Source organism: Ictalurus punctatus, chromosome 3 (assembly GCF_001660625.3).
Source record: "Ictalurus punctatus breed USDA103 chromosome 3, Coco_2.0, whole genome shotgun sequence".
Taxonomy (NCBI): Eukaryota; Metazoa; Chordata; class Actinopteri; order Siluriformes; family Ictaluridae; genus Ictalurus; species Ictalurus punctatus.
The window spans coordinates 36,852,263-36,874,493 of NC_030418.2; the positions used below are offsets into that span (position 1 = coordinate 36,852,263).

General features: G+C 35.9%; 1 long non-coding RNA gene across 1 annotated transcript; it reads right to left on the reverse strand.

The window, feature by feature from the left end:
- Positions 1-4: 4 nt before the first annotated feature.
- On the reverse strand, positions 5-22,064 carry LOC128632775 (uncharacterized). The gene is made up of 3 exons (XR_008396377.1): positions 21,948-22,064; positions 163-224; positions 5-63 (listed from the first exon to the last, which is right to left on the reverse strand). It is a non-coding gene; the product is annotated as an uncharacterized LOC128632775 (long non-coding RNA).
- Between the last annotated feature and the right edge of the window lie 167 nt (positions 22,065-22,231).

Genomic DNA, 22,231 nt, shown 5'->3' on the forward strand with positions numbered 1-22,231 from the left:
CTACCATTCCTAGAGTTTTGGAGAATGTATTCCATGTAACCAGTAACTTCATTCTCTGAAATCCTATTACGAAGAGAAAGCAATATTGTCACGATACAAATGACTTCAAAATGAGAATTTCACAGAGAAATTTCAGAACTGCAATCTTCTGCATGAACTCACGTGAAGTTGGAGGTAGTGGGTTTTAAGGGATCTGAACCAGAATTTTGTAGAAGTGTGTTTACCTGGAGAGAAAATTCAAGATATTTCATTTTTAATATTAATTGTCCTGACAGATGTAACTGCACAGCATCAGTCTTCCTACAACGAGCAATTGCCTGTTCAGTCATCATTTAATCTTTTGCTCAAAACCGAACAATCTTTCAACTTGCATTTTTAAACAAACAAAATAATAATTAAAATTCTAATTATAATTAATATTATGAGATATTTCCCACATCACAGCTGAGTCTACGAGGATTTAAGTTAAGGTAAGACATGAGTTAAAGATCAAAATAAATTCTGATCAGAGGAACAGTATCTGCTAATCACATGGTGATGTGCACTCACAGTGTTATTGATGATGTTCTCCACATGGGTGAAGGTATCGTTCCTGAGGTCAGTGTTGCTCGGCATGCTGATGTTACTGATGCTGAATGTAATGTTAACTGCGTAGGAGCCGTTTGAAAATTCTGTGGAAAAAAATCAAATGTGCTTCAATAAGATTGATGGAGTTACAGATTTATTAGAAAGGGGCAATGAATTGTTCAGTTTTAAATGCATATTGAGGTAAGAAAGGAGAACGTACCCTCAATGGTGTAATTCAACACTTTTACAGGCTCAGTGAGGTTTGAGAGTGTAGAGTTCAGCAGAGCTTGGAGAGCACTGAGGACGGCAGTCTCATTGAGAACAGGAGAGGACGAGTTGAACACCAGCCTGGTTTGAACCACAGCTGATCCATTGCTAGAGAAACACAAAAAGTCATCATTTATAAATACATCACAGATTTTAATGAAAATGTAAATCCTGCTTAAATATCCATTAAAGAAATTTCTCGTACATTGTTGATGGAGTTTCTGGAGAAGTCGGCACTGTAATTTACAGGAAGATAAACAATTTCAGAATCATCAGAAAGAGAAATTACACACACTTTTATTGAGCAAGATTATCAAATTGTGGTGAAACCTACCTTTCCTAGAGTTTTGGAGAATGTATTCCATGTAACCAGTAACTTCATTCTCTGAACTCCTATTATGAAGAGTAAGCAATATTGTCACGATACAAATGACTCCACAATGAGAATTTCACAGAGAAATTTCAGGACTGCAATCTTCTGCATGAACTTACGTGAAGTTGGAGGTAGTGGGTTCTAATGGATCTGAACCAAAATTGTTTAGAAGTGTGTTTACCTGGAGAGAAAATTCAAGATAGTTCATTTTTAATATTAACTGTTCTGACAAATATAACTGTACAGCATCAGTCTTCCTACAACGAGCAATTGCCTGTTCAGTCATCATTTAATCTTTTGCACAAAACTGAAAAATCTTTCAACTTGCATTTTTAAACAAACAAAATAATAATTAAAATTCTTATTATGATTAATATTATGAGATATTTCCCTCATCACAGCTGAGTCTACGAGGATTTAAGTTAAGGTAAGACATGAGTTAAAGATCAAAATAAATTCTGATCAGAGGAACAGTATCTGCTAAGCACATGGTGATGTACACTCACAGTGTTATTGATGATGTTCTCCACATGGGTGAAGGTATCGTTCCTGAGGTCAGGGTTGCTCGGCATGCTGATGTTACTGATGCTGAATGTAATGTTAACTGCGTAGGAGCCGTTTGAAAATTCTGTGGAAAAAAATCAAATGTGCTTCAATAAGATTGATGGAGTTACAGATTTATTAGAAAGGGACAATGAATTGTTCAGGTTTAAATGCATATTGAGGTAAGAAAGGAGAACGTACCCTCAATGGTGTAATTCAACACTTTTACAGGCTCTGTGAGGTTTGAGAGTGTAGAGTTCAGCAGAGCTTGGAGAGCACTGAGGACGGCAGTCTCATTGAGAACAGGAGAGGACGAGTTGAACACCAGCCTGGTTTGAACCACAGCTGATCCATTGCTAGAGAAACACAAAAAGTCATCATTTATAAATACATCACAGATTTTAATGAAAATGTAAATCCTGCTTAAATATCCATTAAAGAAATTTCTCGTACATTGTTGATGGAGGTTCTGGAGAAGTCGGCACTGAAATTTACAGGAAGATAAACAATTTCAGAATCATTAGAAAGAGAAATTACACACACTTTTATTGAGCAAGATTATCAAATTGTGGTGAAACCTACCTTTCCTAGAGTTTTGGAGAATGTATTCCATGTAACCAGTAACTTCATTCTCTGAACTCCTATTATGAAGAGAAATCAATATTGTCACGATACAAATGACTTCAAAATGTGAATTTCACAGAGAAATTTCAGGACTGCAATCTTCTGCCTGAACTTACGTGAAGTTGGAGGTAGTGGGTTTTAATGGATCTGAACCAAAATTGTTTAGAAGTGTGTTTACCTGGAGAGAAAATTCAAGATATTTCATTTTTAATATTAATTGTCCTGACAGATGTAACTGCACAGCATCAGTCTTCCTACAACGAGCAATTGCCTGTTCAGTCATCATTTAATCTTTTGCTCAAAACCGAACAATCTTTCAACTTGCATTTTTAAACAAACAAAATAATAATTAAAATTCTAATTATAATTAATATTATGAGATATTTCCCACATCACAGCTGAGTCTACAAGGATTTAAGTTAAGGTAAGACATGAGTTAAAGATCAAAATAAATTCTGATCAGAGGAACAGTATCTGCTAAGCACATGGTGATGTACACTCACAGTGTTATTGATGATGTTCTCCACATGGGTGAAGGTATCGTTCCTGAGGTCAGGGTTGCTCGGCATGCTGATGTTACTGATGCTGAATGTAATGTTAACTGCGTAGGAGCTGTTTGAAATTTCTGTGGAAAAAAAATTCAATATGCTTCAATAAGATTGATGGAGTTACAGATTTATTAGAAAGGGACAATTAATTGTTCAGGTTTAAATGCATATTGAGGTAAGAAAGGAGAACGTACCCTCAGTGTTGTAATTCAACACTTTTACAGGCTCGGTGAGGTTTGAGAGTGTAGAGTTCAGCAGAGCTTGGAGAGCACTGAGGACGGCAGTCTCATTGAGAACAGGAGAGGACGAGTTGAACACCAGCCTGGTTTGAACCACAGCTGATCCATTGCTAGAGAAACACAAAAAGTCATCATTTATAAATACATCACAGATTTTAATGAAAATGTAAATCCTGCTTAAATATCCATTAAAGAAATTTCTCGTACATTGTTGATGGAGGTTCTGGAGAAGTCGGCACTGAAATTTACAGGAAGATAAACAATTTCAGAATCATTAGAAAGAGAAATTACACACACTTTTATTGAGCAAGATTATCAAATTGTGGTGAAACCTACCATTCCTAGAGTTTTGGAGAATGTATTCCATGTAACCAGTAACTTCATTCTCTGAACTCCTATTATGAAGAGAAATCAATATTGTCACGATACAAATGACTCCACAATGAGAATTTCACAGAGAAATTTCAGAACTGCAATCTTCTGCATGAACTCACATGAAGTTGGAGGTAGTGGGTTCTAATGGATCTGAACCAAAATTGTTTAGAAGTGTGTTTACCTGGAGAGAAAATTCAAGATAGTTCATTTTTAATATTAACTGTTCTGACAAATATAACTGTACAGCATCAGTCATCCTACAACAAGCAATTGCCTGTTCAGTCATCATTTAATCTTTTGCACAAAACTGAAAAATCTTTCAACTTGCATTTTTAAACAAACAAAATAATAATTAAAATTCTTATAATAATTAATATTATGAGATATTTCCCACATCACAGCTGAGTCTACGAGGATTTAAGTTAAGCTAAGACATGAGTTAAAGATCAAAATAAATTCTGATCAGAGGAACAGTATCTGCTAAGCACATGGTGATGTACACTCACAGTGTTATTGATGATGTTCTCCACATGGGTGAAGGTATCGTTCCTGAGGTCAGGGTTGCTCGGCATGCTGATGTTACTGATGCTGAATGTAATGTTAACTGCGTAGGAGCCGTTTGAAAATTCTGTGGAAAAATATCAAATGTGCTTCAATAAGATTGATGGAGTTACGGATTTCATTAGAAAAGGACAATGAATTGTTCAGGTTGAAATGTATTGTGAGATAAGAAAGGAGAACGTACCCTCAATGGTGTAATTCAACACTTTTACAGGCTCAGTGAGGTTTGAGAGTGTAGAGTTCAGCAGAGCTTGGAGAGCACTGAGGACGGCAGACTCATTGAGAACAGGAGAGGACGGGTTGAACACCAGCCTGGTTTGAACCACAGCTGATCCATTGCTAGAGAAACACAAAAAAGTCATCATTTAGAGATACATCACAGATTTTAATGAAAATGTAAATCCTGCTTAAATATCCATTAAAGAAATTTCTCGTACATTGTTGATGGAGGTTCTGGAGAAGTCGGCACTGAAATTTACAGGAAGATAAACAATTTCAGAATCATTAGAAAGAGAAATTACACACACTTTTATTGAGCAAGATTATCAAATTGTGGTGAAACCTACCTTTCCTAGAGTTTTGGAGAATGTATTCCATGTAACCAGTAACTTCATTCTCTGAACTCCTATTATGAAGAGAAATCAATATTGTCACGATACAAATGACTTCAAAATGTGAATTTCACAGAGAAATTTCAGGACTGCAATCTTCTGCCTGAACTTACGTGAAGTTGGAGGTAGTGGGTTTTAATGGATCTGAACCAAAATTGTTTAGAAGTGTGTTTACCTGGAGAGAAAATTCAAGATATTTCATTTTTAATATTAATTGTCCTGACAGATGTAACTGCACAGCATCAGTCTTCCTACAACGAGCAATTGCCTGTTCAGTCATCATTTAATCTTTTGCTCAAAACCGAAAAATCTTTCAACTTGCATTTTTTAAAAAAAATATTAATGATAATAATTTTTATTATAATTAACATTATGAGATATTTCCCACATCACAGCTGAGTCTACGAGGATTTATGTTAAGGTAAAAAATGGGTCAAAGATCAAAATAAATTCTGATCAGAGGAACAGTATCTGCTAATCACATGGTGATGTACACTCACAGTGTTATTGATGATGTTCTCCACATGGGTGAAGGTATCGTTCCTGAGGTCAGGGTTGCTCGGCATGCTGATGTTACTGATGCTGAATGTAATGTTAACTGCGTAGGAGCCGTTTGAAATTTCTGTGGAAAAAAAATTCAATATGCTTCAATAAGATTGATGGAGTTACAGATTTATTAGAAAGGGACAATGAATTGTTCAGGTTTAAATGCATATTGAGGTAAGAAAGGAGAACGTACCCTCAGTGGTGTAATTCAACACTTTTACAGGCTCAGTGAGGTTTGAGAGTGTAGAGTTCAGCAGAGCTTGGAGAGCACTGAGGACGGCAGTCTCATTGAGAACAGGAGAGGACGAGTTGAACACCAGCCTGGTTTGAACCACAGCTGATCCATTGCTAGAGAAACACAAAAAGTCATCATTTATAAATACATCACAGATTTTAATGAAAATGTAAATCCTGCTTAAATATCCATTAAAGAAATTTCTCGTACATTGTTGATGGAGGTTCTGGAGAAGTCGGCACTGTAATTTACAGGAAGATAAACAATTTCAGAATCATCAGAAAGAGAAATTACACACACTTTTATTGAGCAAGATTATCAAATTGTGGTGAAACCTACCTTTCCTAGAGTTTTGGAGAATGTATTCCATGTAACCAGTAACTTCATTCTCTGAACTCCTATTATGAAGAGAAATCAATATTGTCACGATACAAATGACTCCACAATGAGAATTTCACAGAGAAATTTCAGGACTGCAATCTTCTGCATGAACTCACATGAAGTTGGAGGTAGTGGGTTCTAATGGATCTGAACCAAAATTGTTTAGAAGTGTGTTTACCTGGAGAGAAAATTCAAGATATTTCATTTTTAATATTAACTGTCCTGACAAATGTAACTGTACAGCATCAGTCTTCCTACAACGAGCAATTGCCTGTTCAGTCATCATTTAATCTTTTGCTCAAAACCGAAAAATCTTTCAACTTGCATTTAAAAAAAAAATATTAATGATAATAATTTTTATTATAATTAACATTATGAGATATTTCCCACATCACAGCTGAGTCTACGAGGATTTAAGTTAAGGTAAAAAATGGGTCAAAGATCAAAATAAATTCTGATCAGAGGAACAGTATCTGCTAAGCACATGGTGATGTACACTCACAGTGTTATTGATGATGTTCTCCACATGGGTGTAGGTATCGTTCCTGAGGTCAGGGTTGCTCGGCATGCTGATGTTACTGATGCTGAATGTAATGTTAACTGCGTAGGAGCCGTTTGAAATTTCTGTGGAAAAAAAATTCAATATGCTTCAATAAGATTGATGGAGTTACAGATTTATTAGAAAGGGACAATGAATTGTTCAGGTTTAAATGCATATTGAGGTAAGAAAGGAGAACGTACCCTCAGTGGTGTAATTCAACACTTTTACAGGCTCAGTGAGGTTTGAGAGTGTAGAGTTCAGCAGAGCTTGGAGAGCACTGAGGACGGCAGTCTCATTGAGAACAGGAGAGGACGAGTTGAACACCAGCCTGGTTTGAACCACAGCTGATCCGTTGCTAGAGAAACACAAAAAGTCATCATTTATAAATACATCACAGATTTTAATGAAAATGTAAATCCTGCTTAAATATCCATTAAAGAAATTTCTCGTACATTGTTGATGGAGGTTCTGGAGAAGTCGGCACTGAAATTTACAGGAAGATAAACAATTTCAGAATCATTAGAAAGAGAAATTAGACACAATTTTATTGAGCAAGATTATCAAATTGTGGTGAAACCTACCATTCCTAGAGTTTTGGAGAATGTATTCCATGTAACCAGTAACTTCATTCTCTGAACTCCTATTATGAAGAGAAATCAATATTGTCACGATACAAATGACTTCACAATGAGAATTTCACAGAGAAATTTCAGGACTGCAATCTTCTGCCTGAACTTACGTGAAGTTGGAGGTAGTGGGTTTTAATGGATCTGAACCAAAAATGTTTAGAAGTGTGTTTACCTGGAGAGAAAGTTCAAGATATTTCATTTTTAATATTAATTGTCCTGACATATGTAACTGCACAGCATCAGTCTTCCTACAACGAGCAATTGCCTGTTCAGTCATCATTTAATCTTTTGCTCAAAACTGAGAAATCTTTCAAATTGCTTTTGTGAACAAATAAAATAATAATAATTCTGATTATAATTAACATTATGTGATAATTCACACGCCACAGCTGAGTCTACGAGGATTTATGTTAAGGTAAAAAATGGGTCAAAGATCAAAATAAATTCTGATCAGAGGAACAGTATCTGCTAATCACATGGTGATGTACACTCACAGTGTTATTGATGATGTTCTCCACATGGGTGAAGGTATCGTTCCTGAGGTCAGGGTTGCTCGGCATGCTGATGTTACTGATGCTGAATGTAATGTTAACTGCGTAGGAGCCGTTTGAAATTTCTGTGGAAAAATATCAAATGTGCTTCAATAAGATTGATGGAGTTACAAATTTCATTAGAAAGGGACAATGAATTGTTCAGGTTTAAATGCATATTGAGGTAAGAAAGGAGAACGTACCCTCAATGGTGTAATTCAACACTTTTACAGGCTCAGTGAGGTTTGAGAGTGTAGAGTTCAGCAGAGCTTGGAGAGCACTGAGGACGGCAGTCTCATTGAGAACAGGAGAGGACGAGTTGAACACCAGCCTGGTTTGAACCACAGCTGATCCATTGCTAGAGAAACACAAAAAGTCTTCATTTATAAATACATCACAGATTTTAATGAAAATGTAAATCCTGCTTAAATATCCATTAAAGAAATTTCTCGTACATTGTTGATGGAGGTTCTGGAGAAGTCGGCACTGTAATTTACAGTAAGATAAACAATTTCAGAATCATCAGAAAGAGAAATTACACACACTTTTATTGAGCAAGATTATCAAATTGTGGTGAAACCTACCTTTCCTAGAGTTTTGGAGAATGTATTCCATGTAACCAGTAACTTCATTCTCTGAACTCCTATTATGAAGAGAAATCAATATTGTCACGATACAAATGACTCCACAATGAGAATTTCACAGAGAAATTTCAGGACTGCAATCTTCTGCATGAACTCACATGAAGTTGGAGGTAATGGGTTCTAATGGATCTGAACCAAAATTGTTTAGAAGTGTGTTTACCTGGAGAGAAAATTCAAGATATTTCATTTTTAATATTAACTGTCCTGACAAATGTAACTGTACAGCATCAGTCTTCCTACAACGAGCAATTGACTGTTCAGTCATCATTTAATCTTTTGCTCAAAACCGAAAAATCTTTCAACTTGCATTTAAAAAAAAAATATTAATGATAATAATTTTTATTATAATTAACATTATGAGATATTTCCCACATCACAGCTGAGTCTACGAGGATTTAAGTTAAGGTAAAAAATGGGTCAAAGATCAAAATAAATTCTGATCAGAGGAACAGTATCTGCTAATCACATGGTGATGTACACTCACAGTGTTATTGATGATGTTCTCCACATGGGTGAAGGTATCGTTCCTGAGGTCAGGGTTGCTCGGAATGCTGATGTTACTGATGCTGAATGTAATGTTAACTGCGTAGGAGCCGTTTGAAAATTCTGTGGAAAAATATCAAATGTGCTTCAATAAGATTGATGGAGTTACAGATTTCATTAGAAAAGGACAATGAATTGTTCAGGTTGAAATGTATTGTGAGATAAGAAAGGAGAACGTACCCTCATTGGTGTAATTCAACACTTTTACAGGCTCAGTGAGGTTTGAGAGTGTAGAGTTCAGCAGAGCTTGGAGAGCACTGAGGACGGCAGACTCAATGAGAACAGGAGAGGACGAGTTGAACACCATTCTGGTTTGAACCACAGCTGATCCATTGCTAGAGAAACATAAAAAGTCATCATTTATAAATACATCACAGATTTTAATGAAAATGTAAATCCTGCTTAAATATCCATTAAAGAAATTTCTCGTACATTGTTGATGGAGGTTCTGGAGAAGTCGGCACTGAAATTTACAGGAAGATAAACAATTTCAGAATCATTAGAAAGAGAAATTACACACACTTTTATTGAGCAAGATTATCAAATTGTGGTGAAACCTACCTTTCCTAGAGTTTTGGAGAATGTATTCCATGTAACCAGTAACTTCATTCTCTGAACTCCTATTATGAAGAGAAATCAATATTGTCACGATACAAATGACTCCACAATGAGAATTTCACAGAGAAATTTCAGGACTGCAATCTTCTGCCTGAACTTACGTGAAGTTGGAGGTAGTGGGTTTTAATGGATCTGAACCAAAAATGTTTAGAAGTGTGTTTACCTGGAGAGAAAGTTCAAGATATTTCATTTTTAATATTAATTGTCCTGACAGATGTAACTGCACAGCATCAGTCTTCCTACAACGAGCAATTGCCTGTTCAGTCATAATTTAATCTTTTGCTCAAAACTGAAAAATCTTTCAAATTGCATTTGTGAACAAATAAAATAATAATAATTCTGATTTTAATTAACATTATGTGATAATTCACACGCCACAGCTGAGTCTACGAGGATTTATGTTAAGGTAAAAAATGGGTCAAAGATCAAAATAAATTCTGATCAGAGGAACAGTATCTGCTAATCACATGGTGATGTACACTCACAGTGTTATTGATGATGTTCTCCACATGGGTGAAGGTATCGTTCCTGAGGTCAGGGTTGCTCGGCATGCTGATGTTACTGATGCTGAATGTAATGTTAACTGCGTAGGAGCCGTTTGAAATTTCTGTGGAAAAATATCAAATGTGCTTCAATAAGATTGATGGAGTTACAAATTTCATTAGAAAGGGACAATGAATTGTTCAGGATTAAATGTATTGTGAGATTAGAAAGGAGAACGTACCCTCAACAGTGCAATTCAACACTTTTTCAGGCTCAGTGAGGTTGGAAAGTGTAGAGTTCAGCAGAGCTTGGAGAGCACTGAGGACGGCAGTCTCATTGAGAACAGGAGAGGACGAGTTGAACACCAGCCTGGTTTGAACCACAGCTGATCCATTGCTAGAAAAACACAAAAACTCATCATTTATAAATACATCACAGATTTTAATGTAAATGTAAATCCTGCTTAAATATCCATTAAAGAAATTTCTCGTACATTGTGGATGGAGGTTTTGGAGAAGTCGGCACTGTAGCTGTAGTTGGAGTAATCGTTGTAGAGGATTCAACAACAGAATCATTTTTAGTGACGGAGTAATTTAGAGGAAGATAAACAATTTCAGAATCATTAGAAAGAGAAATTACAAAGAGTTTTATTGAGCAAGATTATCAAACTGTGGTGAAACCTACCATTCCCAGTCTGATTGAGGGAGACTTTGAGATTGTATTCCATGTAACCAGTAACTTCATTCTCTGAACTCCTATTATGAAGAGAAAGCAATATTGTCACGATACAAATGACTTCACAATGAGAATTTCACAGAGAAATTTCAGGACTGCAATCTTCTGCCTGAACTTACGTGAAGTTGGAGGTAGTGGGTTTTAATGGATCTGAACCAAAATTGTTTAGAAGTGTGTTTACCTGGAGAGAAAATTCAAGATAGTTCATTTTTAATATTAATTGTTCAGATAAATAAAACTGTACAGCATCAGTCTTCCTACAACGAGCAATTGCCTGTTCAGTCATCATTTAATCTTTTGCTCAAAACCGAACAATCTTTCAACTTGCATTTTTAAACAAACAAAATAATAATTAAAATTCTAATTATAATTAATATTATGAGATATTTCCCACATCACAGCTGAGTCTACGAGGATTTAAGTTAAGGTAAGACATGAGTTAAAGATCAAAATAAATTCTGATCAGAGGAACAGTATCTGCTAATCACATGGTGATGTACACTCACAGTGTTATTGATGATGTTCTCCACATGGGTGAAGGTATCGTTCCTGAGGTCAGGGTTGCTCGGCATGCTGATGTTACTGATGCTGAATGTAATGTTAACTGCGTAGGAGCCGTTTGAAAATTCTGTGGAAAAATATCAAATGTGCTTCAATAAGATTGATGGAGTTACAGATTTCATTAGAAAAGGACAATGAATTGTTCAGGTTGAAATGTATTGTGAGATAAGAAAGGAGAACGTACCCTCAATGGTGTAATTCAACACTTTTACAGGCTCAGTGAGGTTTGAGAGTGTAGAGTTCAGCAGAGCTTGGAGAGCACTGAGGACGGCAGACTCATTGAGAACAGGAGAGGACGGGTAGAACACCAGCCTGGTTTGAACCACAGCTGATCCATTGCTAGAGAAACACAAAAAAGTCATCATTTATAGATACATCACAGATTTTAATGAAAATGTAAATCCTGCTTAAATATCCATTAAAGAAATTTCTCGTACATTGTTGATGGAGGTTCTGGAGAAGTCGGCACTGAAATTTACAGGAAGATAAACAATTTCAGAATCATTAGAAAGAGAAATTACACACACTTTTATTGAGCAAGATTATCAAATTGTGGTGAAACCTACCTTTCCTAGAGTTTTGGAGAATGTATTCCATGTAACCAGTAACTTCATTCTCTGAACTCCTATTATGAAGAGAAATCAATATTGTCACGATACAAATGACTTCACAATGAGAATTTCACAGAGAAATTTCAGGACTGCAATCTTCTGCCTGAACTTACGTGAAGTTGGAGGTAGTGGGTTTTAATGGATCTGAACCAAAATTGTTTAGAAGTGTGTTTACCTGGAGAGAAAATTCAAGATATTTCATTTTTAATATTAATTGTCCTGACAGATGTAACTGCACAGCATCAGTCTTCCTACAACGAGCAATTGCCTGTTCAGTCATCATTTAATCTTTTGCTCAAAACCGAAAAATCTTTCAACTTGCATTTTTTAAAAAAAATATTAATGATAATAATTTTTATTATAATTAACATTATGAGATATTTCCCACATCACAGCTGAGTCTACGAGGATTTAAGTTAAGGTAAAAAATGGGTCAAAGATCAAAATAAATTCTGATCAGAGGAACAGTATCTGCTAAGCACATGGTGATGTACACTCACAGTGTTATTGATGATGTTCTCCACATGGGTGAAGGTATCGTTCCTGAGGTCAGGGTTGCTCGGCATGCTGATGTTACTGATGCTGAATGTAATGTTAACTGCGTAGGAGCCGTTTGAAATTTCTGTGGAAAAAAAATTCAATATGCTTCAATAAGATTGATGGAGTTACAGATTTATTAGAAAGGGACAATTAATTGTTCAGGTTTAAATGCATATTGAGGTAAGAAAGGAGAACGTACCCTCAGTGGTGTAATTCAACACTTTTACAGGCTCAGTGAGGTTTGAGAGTGTAGAGTTCAGCAGAGCTTGGAGAGCACTGAGGACGGCAGTCTCATTGAGAACAGGAGAGGACGAGTTGAACACCAGCCTGGTTTGAACCACAGCTGATCCATTGCTAGAGAAACACAAAAAGTCATCATTTATAAATACATCACAGATTTTAATGAAAATGTAAATCCTGCTTAAATATCCATTAAAGAAATTTCTCGTACATTGTTGATGGAGGTTCTGGAGAAGTCGGCACTGAAATTTACAGGAAGATAAACAATTTCAGAATCATTAGAAAGAGAAATTACACACACTTTTATTGAGCAAGATTGTCAAATTGTGGTGAAACCTACCTTTCCTAGAGTTTTGGAGAATGTATTCCATGTAACCAGTAACTTCATTCTCTGAACTCCTATTATGAAGAGAAATCAATATTGTCACGATACAAATGACTCCACAATGAGAATTTCACAGAGAAATTTCAGGACTGCAATCGTCTGCCTGAACTTACGTGAAGTTGGAGGTAGTGGGTTTTAATGGATCTGAACCAAAAATGTTTAGAAGTGTGTTTACCTGGAGAGAAAGTTCAAGATATTTCATTTTTAATATTAATTGTCCTGACAGATGTAACTGTACAGCATCAGTCTTCCTACAACGAGCAATTGCCTGTTCAGTCATCATTTAATCTTTTGCTCAAAACTGAAAAATCTTTCAAATTGCATTTGTGAACAAATAAAATAATAATAATTCTGATTATAATTAACATTATGTGATAATTCACACGCCACAGCTGAGTCTACGAGGATTTAAGTTAAGGTAAGACATGAGTTAAAGATCAAAATAAATTCTGATCAGAGGAACAGTATCTGCTAAGCACATGGTGATGTACACTCACAGTGTTATTGATGATGTTCTCCACATGGGTGAAGGTATCGTTCCTGAGGTCAGGGTTGCTCGGCATGCTGATGTTACTGATGCTGAATGTAATGTTAACTGCGTAGGAGCCGTTTGAAATTTCTGTGGAAAAATATCAAATGTGCTTCAATAAGATTGATGGAGTTACAAATTTCATTAGAAAGGGACAATGAATTGTTCAGGATTAAATGTATTGTGAGATAAGAAAGGAGAACGTACCCTCAACAGTGCAATTCAACACTTTTTCAGGCTCAGTGAGGTTTGAGAGTGTAGAGTTCAGCAGAGCTTGGAGAGCACTGAGGACGGCAGTCTCATTGAGAACAGGAGAGGACGAGTTGAACACCAGCCTGGTTTGAACCACAGCTGATCCATTGCTAGAAAAACACAAAAACTCATCATTTATAAATACATCACAGATTTTAATATAAATGTAAATCCTGCTTAAATATCCATTAAAGAAATTTCTCGTACATTGTGGATGGAGGTTTTGGAGAAGTCGGCACTGTAGCTGTAGTTGGAGTAATCGTTGTAGAGGATTCAACAACAGAATCATTTTTAGTGACGGAGTAATTTAGAGGAAGATAAACAATTTCAGAATCATTAGAAAGAGAAATTACAAAGAGTTTTATTGAGCAAGATTATCAAACTGTGGTGAAACCTACCATTCCCAGTCTGATTGAGGGAGACTTTGAGATTGTATTCCATGTAACCAGTAACTTCATTCTCTGAACTCCTATTATGAAGAGAAAGCAATATTGTCACGATACAAATGACTTCACAATGAGAATTTCACAGAGAAATTTCAGGACTGCAATCTTCTGCCTGAACTTACGTGAAGTTGGAGGTAGTGGGTTTTAATGGATCTGAACCAAAATTGTTTAGAAGTGTGTTTACCTGGAGAGAAAATTCAAGATAGTTCATTTTTAATATTAATTGTTCAGATAAATATAACTGTACAGCATCAGTCTTCCTACAACGAGCAATTGCCTGTTCAGTCATCATTTAATCTTTTGCTCAAAACCGAACAATCTTTCAACTTGCATTTTTAAACAAACAAAATAATAGTTAAAATTCTTATTATAATTAATATTATGAGATATTTCCCACATCACAGCTGAGTCTACGAGGATTTAAGTTAAGGTAAGACATGAGTTAAAGATCAAAATAAATTCTGATCAGAGGAACAGTATCTGCTAATCACATGGTGATGTACACTCACAGTGTTATTGATGATGTTCTCCACATGGGTGAAGGTATCGTTCCTGAGGTCAGGGTTGCTCGGCATGCTGATGTTACTGATGCTGAATGTAATGTTAACTGCGTAGGAGCCGTTTGAAAATTCTGTGGAAAAATATCAAATGTGCTTCAATAAGATTGATGGAGTTACAGATTTCATTAGAAAAGGACAATGAATTGTTCAGGTTGAAATGTATTGTGAGATAAGAAAGGAGAACGTACCCTCAATGGTGTAATTCAACACTTTTACAGGCTCAGTGAGGTTTGAGAGTGTAGAGTTCAGCAGAGCTTGGAGAGCACTGAGGACGGCAGACTCATTGAGAACAGGAGAGGACGGGTTGAACACCAGCCTGGTTTGAACCACAGCTGATCCATTGCTAGAGAAACACAAAAAAGTCATCATTTATAGATACATCACAGATTTTAATGAAAATGTAAATCCTGCTTAAATATCCATTAAAGAAATTTCTCGTACATTGTTGATGGAGGTTCTGGAGAAGTCGGCACTGAAATTTACAGGAAGATAAACAATTTCAGAATCATTAGAAAGAGAAATTACACACACTTTTATTGAGCAAGATTATCAAATTGTGGTGAAACCTACCTTTCCTAGAGTTTTGGAGAATGTATTCCATGTAACCAGTAACTTCATTCTCTGAACTCCTATTATGAAGAGAAATCAATATTGTCACGATACAAATGACTTCAAAATGTGAATTTCACAGAGAAATTTCAGGACTGCAATCTTCTGCCTGAACTTACGTGAAATTGGAGGTAGTGGGTTTTAATGGATCTGAACCAAAATTGTTTAGAAGTGTGTTTACCTGAAGAGAAAATTCAAGATATTTCATTTTTAATATTAATTGTCCTGACAGATGTAACTGCACAGCATCAGTCTTCCTACAACGAGCAATTGCCTGTTCAGTCATCATTTAATCTTTTGCTCAAAACCGAAAAATCTTTCAACTTGCATTTTTTAAAAAAAATATTAATGATAATAATTTTTATTATAATTAACATTATGAGATATTTCCCACATCACAGCTGAGTCTACGAGGATTTATGTTAAGGTAAAAAATGGGTCAAAGATCAAAATAAATTCTGATCAGAGGAACAGTATCTGCTAATCACATGGTGATGTACACTCACAGTGTTATTGATGATGTTCTCCACATGGGTGAAGGTATAGTTCCTGAGGTCAGGGTTGCTCGGCATGCTGATGTTACTGATGCTGAATGTAATGTTAACTGCGTAGGAGCCGTTTGAAATTTCTGTGGAAAAATATCAAATGTGCTTCAATAAGATTGATGGAGTTACAAATTTCATTAGAAAGGGAAAATGAATTGTTCAGGATTAAATGTATTGTGAGATAAGAAAGGAGAACGTACCCTCAACAGTGCAATTCAACACTTTTTCAGGCTCAGTGAGGTTTGAAAGTGTAGAGTTCAGCAGAGCTTGGAGAGCACTGAGGACGGCAGTCTCATTGAGAACAGGAGAGGACGAGTTGAACACCAGCCTGGTTTGAACCACAGCTGATCCATTGCTAGAAAAACACAAAAACTCATCATTTATAAACACATCACAGATTTTAATGTAAATGTAAATCCTGCTTAAATATCCATTAAAGAAATTTCTCGTACATTGTGGATGGAGGTTTTGGAGAAGTCGGCACTGTAGCTGTAGTTGGAGTAATCGTTGTAGAGGATTCAACAACAGAATCATTTTTAGTGACGGAGTAATTTAGAGGAAGATAAACAATTTCAGAATCATTAGAAAGAGAAATTACAAAGAGTTTTATTGAGCAAGATTATCAAACTGTGGTGAAACCTACCATTCCCAGTCTGATTGAGGGAGACTTTGAGATTGTATTCCATGTAACCAGTAACTTCATTCTCTGAACTCCTATTATGAAGAGAAATCAATATTGTCACGATACAAATGACTCCACAATGAGAATTTCACAGAGAAATTTCAGGACTGCAATCTTCTGCCTGAACTTACGTGAAGTTGGAGGTAGTGGGTTTTAATGGATCTGAACCAAAAATGTTTAGAAGTGTGTTTACCTGGAGAGAAAGTTCAAGATATTTCATTTTTAATATTAATTGTCCTGACAGATGTAACTGCACAGCATCAGTCTTCCTACAACGAGCAATTGCCTGTTCAGTCATCATTTAATCTTTTGCTCAAAACTGAAAAATCTTTCAAATTGCATTTGTGAACAAATAAAATAATAATAATTCTGATTATAATTAACATTATGTGATAATTCACATGCCACAGCTGAGTCTTTGAGGATTTATGTTAAGGTAAAAAATGGGTCAAAGATCAAAATAAATTCTGATCAGAGGAACAGTATCTGCTAATCACATGGTGATGTACACTCACAGTGTTATTGATGATGTTCTCCACATGGGTGAAGGTATCTTTCCTGAGGTCAGGGTTGCTCGGCATGCTGATGTTACTGATGCTGAATGTAATGTTAACTGCGTAGGAGCCGTTTGAAATTTCTGTGGAAAAATATCAAATGTGCTTCAATAAGATTGATGGAGTTACAAATTTCATTAGAAAGGGACAATGAATTGTTCAGGATTAAATGTATTGTGAGATAAGAAAGGAGAACGTACCCTCAACAGTGCAATTCAACACTTTTTCAGGCTCAGTGAGGTTTGAAAGTGTAGAGTTCAGCAGAGCTTGGAGAGCACTGAGGACGGCAGTCTCATTGAGAACAGGAGAGGACGAGTTGAACACCAGCCTGGTTTGAACCACAGCTGATCCATTGCTAGAAAAACACAAAAACTCATCATTTATAAATACATCACAGATTTTAATGTAAATGTAAATCCTGCTTAAATATCCATTAAAGAAATTTCTCGTACATTGTGGATGGAGGTTTTGGAGAAGTCGGCACTGTAGCTGTAGTTGGAGTAATCGTTGTAGAGGATTCAACAACAGAATCATTTTTAGTGACGGAGTAATTTAGAGGAAGATAAACAATTTCAGAATCATTAGAAAGAGAAATTACAAAGAGTTTTATTGAGCAAGATTATCAAACTGTGGTGAAACCTACCATTCCCAGTCTGATTGAGGGAGACTTTGAGATTGTATTCCATGTAACCAGTAACTTCATTCTCTGAACTCCTATTATGAAGAGAAAGCAATATTGTCACGATACAAATGACTTCACAATGAGAATTTCACAGAGAAATTTCAGGACTGCAATCTTCTGCCTGAACTTACGTGAAGTTGGAGGTAGTGGGTTTTAATGGATCTGAACCAAAATTGTTTAGAAGTGTGTTTACCTGGAGAGAAAATTCAAGATAGTTCATTTTTAATATTAATTGTTCAGATAAATATAACTGTACAGCATCAGTCTTCCTACAACGAGCAATTGCCTGTTCAGTCATCATTTAATCTTTTGCTCAAAACCGAACAATCTTTCAACTTGCATTTTTAAACAAACAAAATAATAATTAAAATTCTTATTATAATTAATATTATGAGATATTTCCCACATCACAGCTGAGTCTACGAGGATTTAAGTTAAGGTAAGACATGAGTTAAAGATCAAAATAAATTCTGATCAGAGGAACAGTATCTGCTAATCACATGGTGATGTACACTCACAGTGTTATTGATGATGTTCTCCACATGGGTGAAGGTATCGTTCCTGAGGTCAGGGTTGCTCGGCATGCTGATGTTACTGATGCTGAATGTAATGTTAACTGCGTAGGAGCCGTTTGAAAATTCTGTGGAAAAATATCAAATGTGCTTCAATAAGATTGATGGAGTTACAGATTTCATTAGAAAAGGACAATGAATTGTTCAGGTTGAAATGTATTGTGAGATAAGAAAGGAGAACGTACCCTCATTGGTGTAATTCAACACTTTTACAGGCTCAGTGAGGTTTGAGAGTGTAGAGTTCAGCAGAGCTTGGAGAGCACTGAGGACGGCAGTCTCATTGAGAACAGGAGAGGACGAGTTGAACACCAGCCTGGTTTGAACCACAGCTGATCCATTGCTAGAGAAACACAAAAAGTCATCATTTATAAATACATCACAGATTTTAATGAAAATGTAAATCCTGCTTAAATATCCATTAAAGAAATTTCTCGTACATTGTTGATGGAGGTTCTGGAGAAGTCGGCACTGAAATTTACAGGAAGATAAACAATTTCAGAATCATTAGAAAGAGAAATTACACACACTTTTATTGAGCAAGATTGTCAAATTGTGGTGAAACCTACCTTTCCTAGAGTTTTGGAGAATGTATTCCATGTAACCAGTAACTTCATTCTCTGAACTCCTATTATGAAGAGAAATCAATATTGTCACGATACAAATGACTCCACAATGAGAATTTCACAGAGAAATTTCAGGACTGCAATCGTCTGCCTGAACTTACGTGAAGTTGGAGGTAGTGGGTTTTAATGGATCTGAACCAAAAATGTTTAGAAGTGTGTTTACCTGGAGAGAAAGTTCAAGATATTTCATTTTTAATATTAATTGTCCTGACAGATGTAACTGTACAGCATCAGTCTTCCTACAACGAGCAATTGCCTGTTCAGTCATCATTTAATCTTTTGCTCAAAACTGAAAAATCTTTCAAATTGCATTTGTGAACAAATAAAATAATAATAATTCTGATTATAATTAACATTATGTGATAATTCACACGCCACAGCTGAGTCTACGAGGATTTAAGTTAAGCTAAGACATGAGTTAAAGATCAAAATAAATTCTGATCAGAGGAACAGTATCTGCTAAGCACATGGTGATGTACACTCACAGTGTTATTGATGATGTTCTCCACATGGGTGAAGGTATCGTTCCTGAGGTCAGGGTTGCTCGGCATGCTGATGTTACTGATGCTGAATGTAATGTTAACTGCGTAGGAGCCGTTTGAAATTTCTGTGGAAAAATATCAAATGTGCTTCAATAAGATTGATGGAGTTACAAATTTCATTAGAAAGGGACAATGAATTGTTCAGGATTAAATGTATTGTGAGATAAGAAAGGAGAACGTACCCTCAACAGTGCAATTCAACACTTTTTCAGGCTCAGTGAGGTTTGAGAGTGTAGAGTTCAGCAGAGCTTGGAGAGCACTGAGGACGGCAGTCTCATTGAGAACAGGAGAGGACGAGTTGAACACCAGCCTGGTTTGAACCACAGCTGATCCATTGCTAGAAAAACACAAAAACTCATCATTTATAAATACATCACAGATTTTAATGTAAATGTAAATCCTGCTTAAATATCCATTAAAGAAATTTCTCGTACATTGTGGATGGAGGTTTTGGAGAAGTCGGCACTGTAGCTGTAGTTGGAGTAATCGTTGTAGAGGATTCAACAACAGAATCATTTTTAGTGACGGAGTAATTTAGAGGAAGATAAACAATTTCAGAATCATTAGAAAGAGAAATTACAAAGAGTTTTATTGAGCAAGATTATCAAACTGTGGTGAAACCTACCATTCCCAGTCTGATTGAGGGAGACTTTGAGATTGTATTCCATGTAACCAGTAACTTCATTCTCTGAACTCCTATTATGAAGAGAAAGCAATATTGTCACGATACAAATGACTTCACAATGAGAATTTCACAGAGAAATTTCAGGACTGCAATCTTCTGCCTGAACTTACGTGAAGTTGGAGGTAGTGGGTTTTAATGGATCTGAACCAAAATTGTTTAGAAGTGTGTTTACCTGAAGAGAAAATTCAAGATAGTTCATTTTTAATATTAATTGTTCAGATAAATATAACTGTACAGCATCAGTCTTCCTACAACGAGCAATTGCCTGTTCAGTCATCATTTAATCTTTTGCTCAAAACCGAACAATCTTTCAACTTGCATTTTTAAACAAACAAAATAATAGTTAAAATTCTTATTATAATTAATATTATGAGATATTTCCCACATCACAGCTGAGTCTACGAGGATTTAAGTTAAGGTAAAAAATGGGTCAAAGATCAAAATAAATTCTGATCAGAGGAACAGTATCTGCTAATCACATGGTGATGTACACTCACAGTGTTATTGATGATGTTCTCCACATGGGTGAAGGTATCTTTCCTGAGGTCAGGGTTGCTCGGCATGCTGATGTTACTGATGCTGAATGTAATGTTAACTGCGTAGGAGCCGTTTGAAATTTCTGTGGAAAAATATCAAATGTGCTTCAATAAGATTGATGGAGTTACAAATTTCATTAGAAAGGGACAATGAATTGTTCAGGATTAAATGTATTGTGAGATAAGAAAGGAGAACGTACCCTCAACAGTGCAATTCAACACTTTTTCAGGCTCAGTGAGGTTTGAAAGTGTAGAGTTCAGCAGAGCTTGGAGAGCACTGAGGACGGCAGTCTCATTGAGAACAGGAGAGGACGAGTTGAACACCAGCCTGGTTTGAACCACAGCTGATCCATTGCTAGAAAAACACAAAAACTCATCATTTATAAATACATCACAGATTTTAATGTAAATGTAAATCCTGCTTAAATATCCATTAAAGAAATTTCTCGTACATTGTGGATGGAGGTTTTGGAGAAGTCGGCACTGTAGCTGTAGTTGGAGTAATCGTTGTAGAGGATTCAACAACAGAATCATTTTTAGTGACGGAGTAATTTAGAGGAAGATAAACAATTTCAGAATCATTAGAAAGAGAAATTACAAAGAGTTTTATTGAGCAAGATTATCAAACTGTGGTGAAACCTACCATTCCCAGTCTGATTGAGGGAGACTTTGAGATTGTATTCCATGTAACCAGTAACTTCATTCTCTGAACTCCTATTATGAAGAGAAAGCAATATTGTCACGATACAAATGACTTCACAATGAGAATTTCACAGAGAAATTTCAGGACTGCAATCTTCTGCCTGAACTTACGTGAAGTTGGAGGTAGTGGGTTTTAATGGATCTGAACCAAAATTGTTTAGAAGTGTGTTTACCTGGAGAGAAAATTCAAGATATTTCATTTTTAATATTAATTGTCCTGACAGATGTAACTGCACAGCATCAGTCTTCCTACAACGAGCAATTGCCTGTTCAGTCATCATTTAATCTTTTGCTCAAAACCGAAAAATCTTTCAACTTGCATTTTTAAAAAAAAATATTAATGATAATAATTTTTATTATAATTAACATTATGAGATATTTCCCACATCACAGCTGAGTCTACGAGGATTTAAGTTAAGGTAAAAAATGGGTCAAAGATCAAAATAAATTCTGATCAGAGGAACAGTATCTGCTAAGCACATGGTGATGTACACTCACAGTGTTATTGATGATGTTCTCCACTTGGGTGTAGGTATTGTTCCTGAGGTCAGGGTTGCTCGGCATGCTGATGTTACTGATGCTGAATGTAATGTTAACTGCGTAGGAGCCGTTTGAAATTTCTGTGGAAAAAAAATTCAATATGCTTCAATAAGATTGATGGAGTTACAGATTTATTAGAAAGGGACAATTAATTGTTCAGGTTTAAATGCATATTGAGGTAAGAAAGGAGAACGTACCCTCAGTGGTGTAATTCAACACTTTTACAGGCTCAGTGAGGTTTG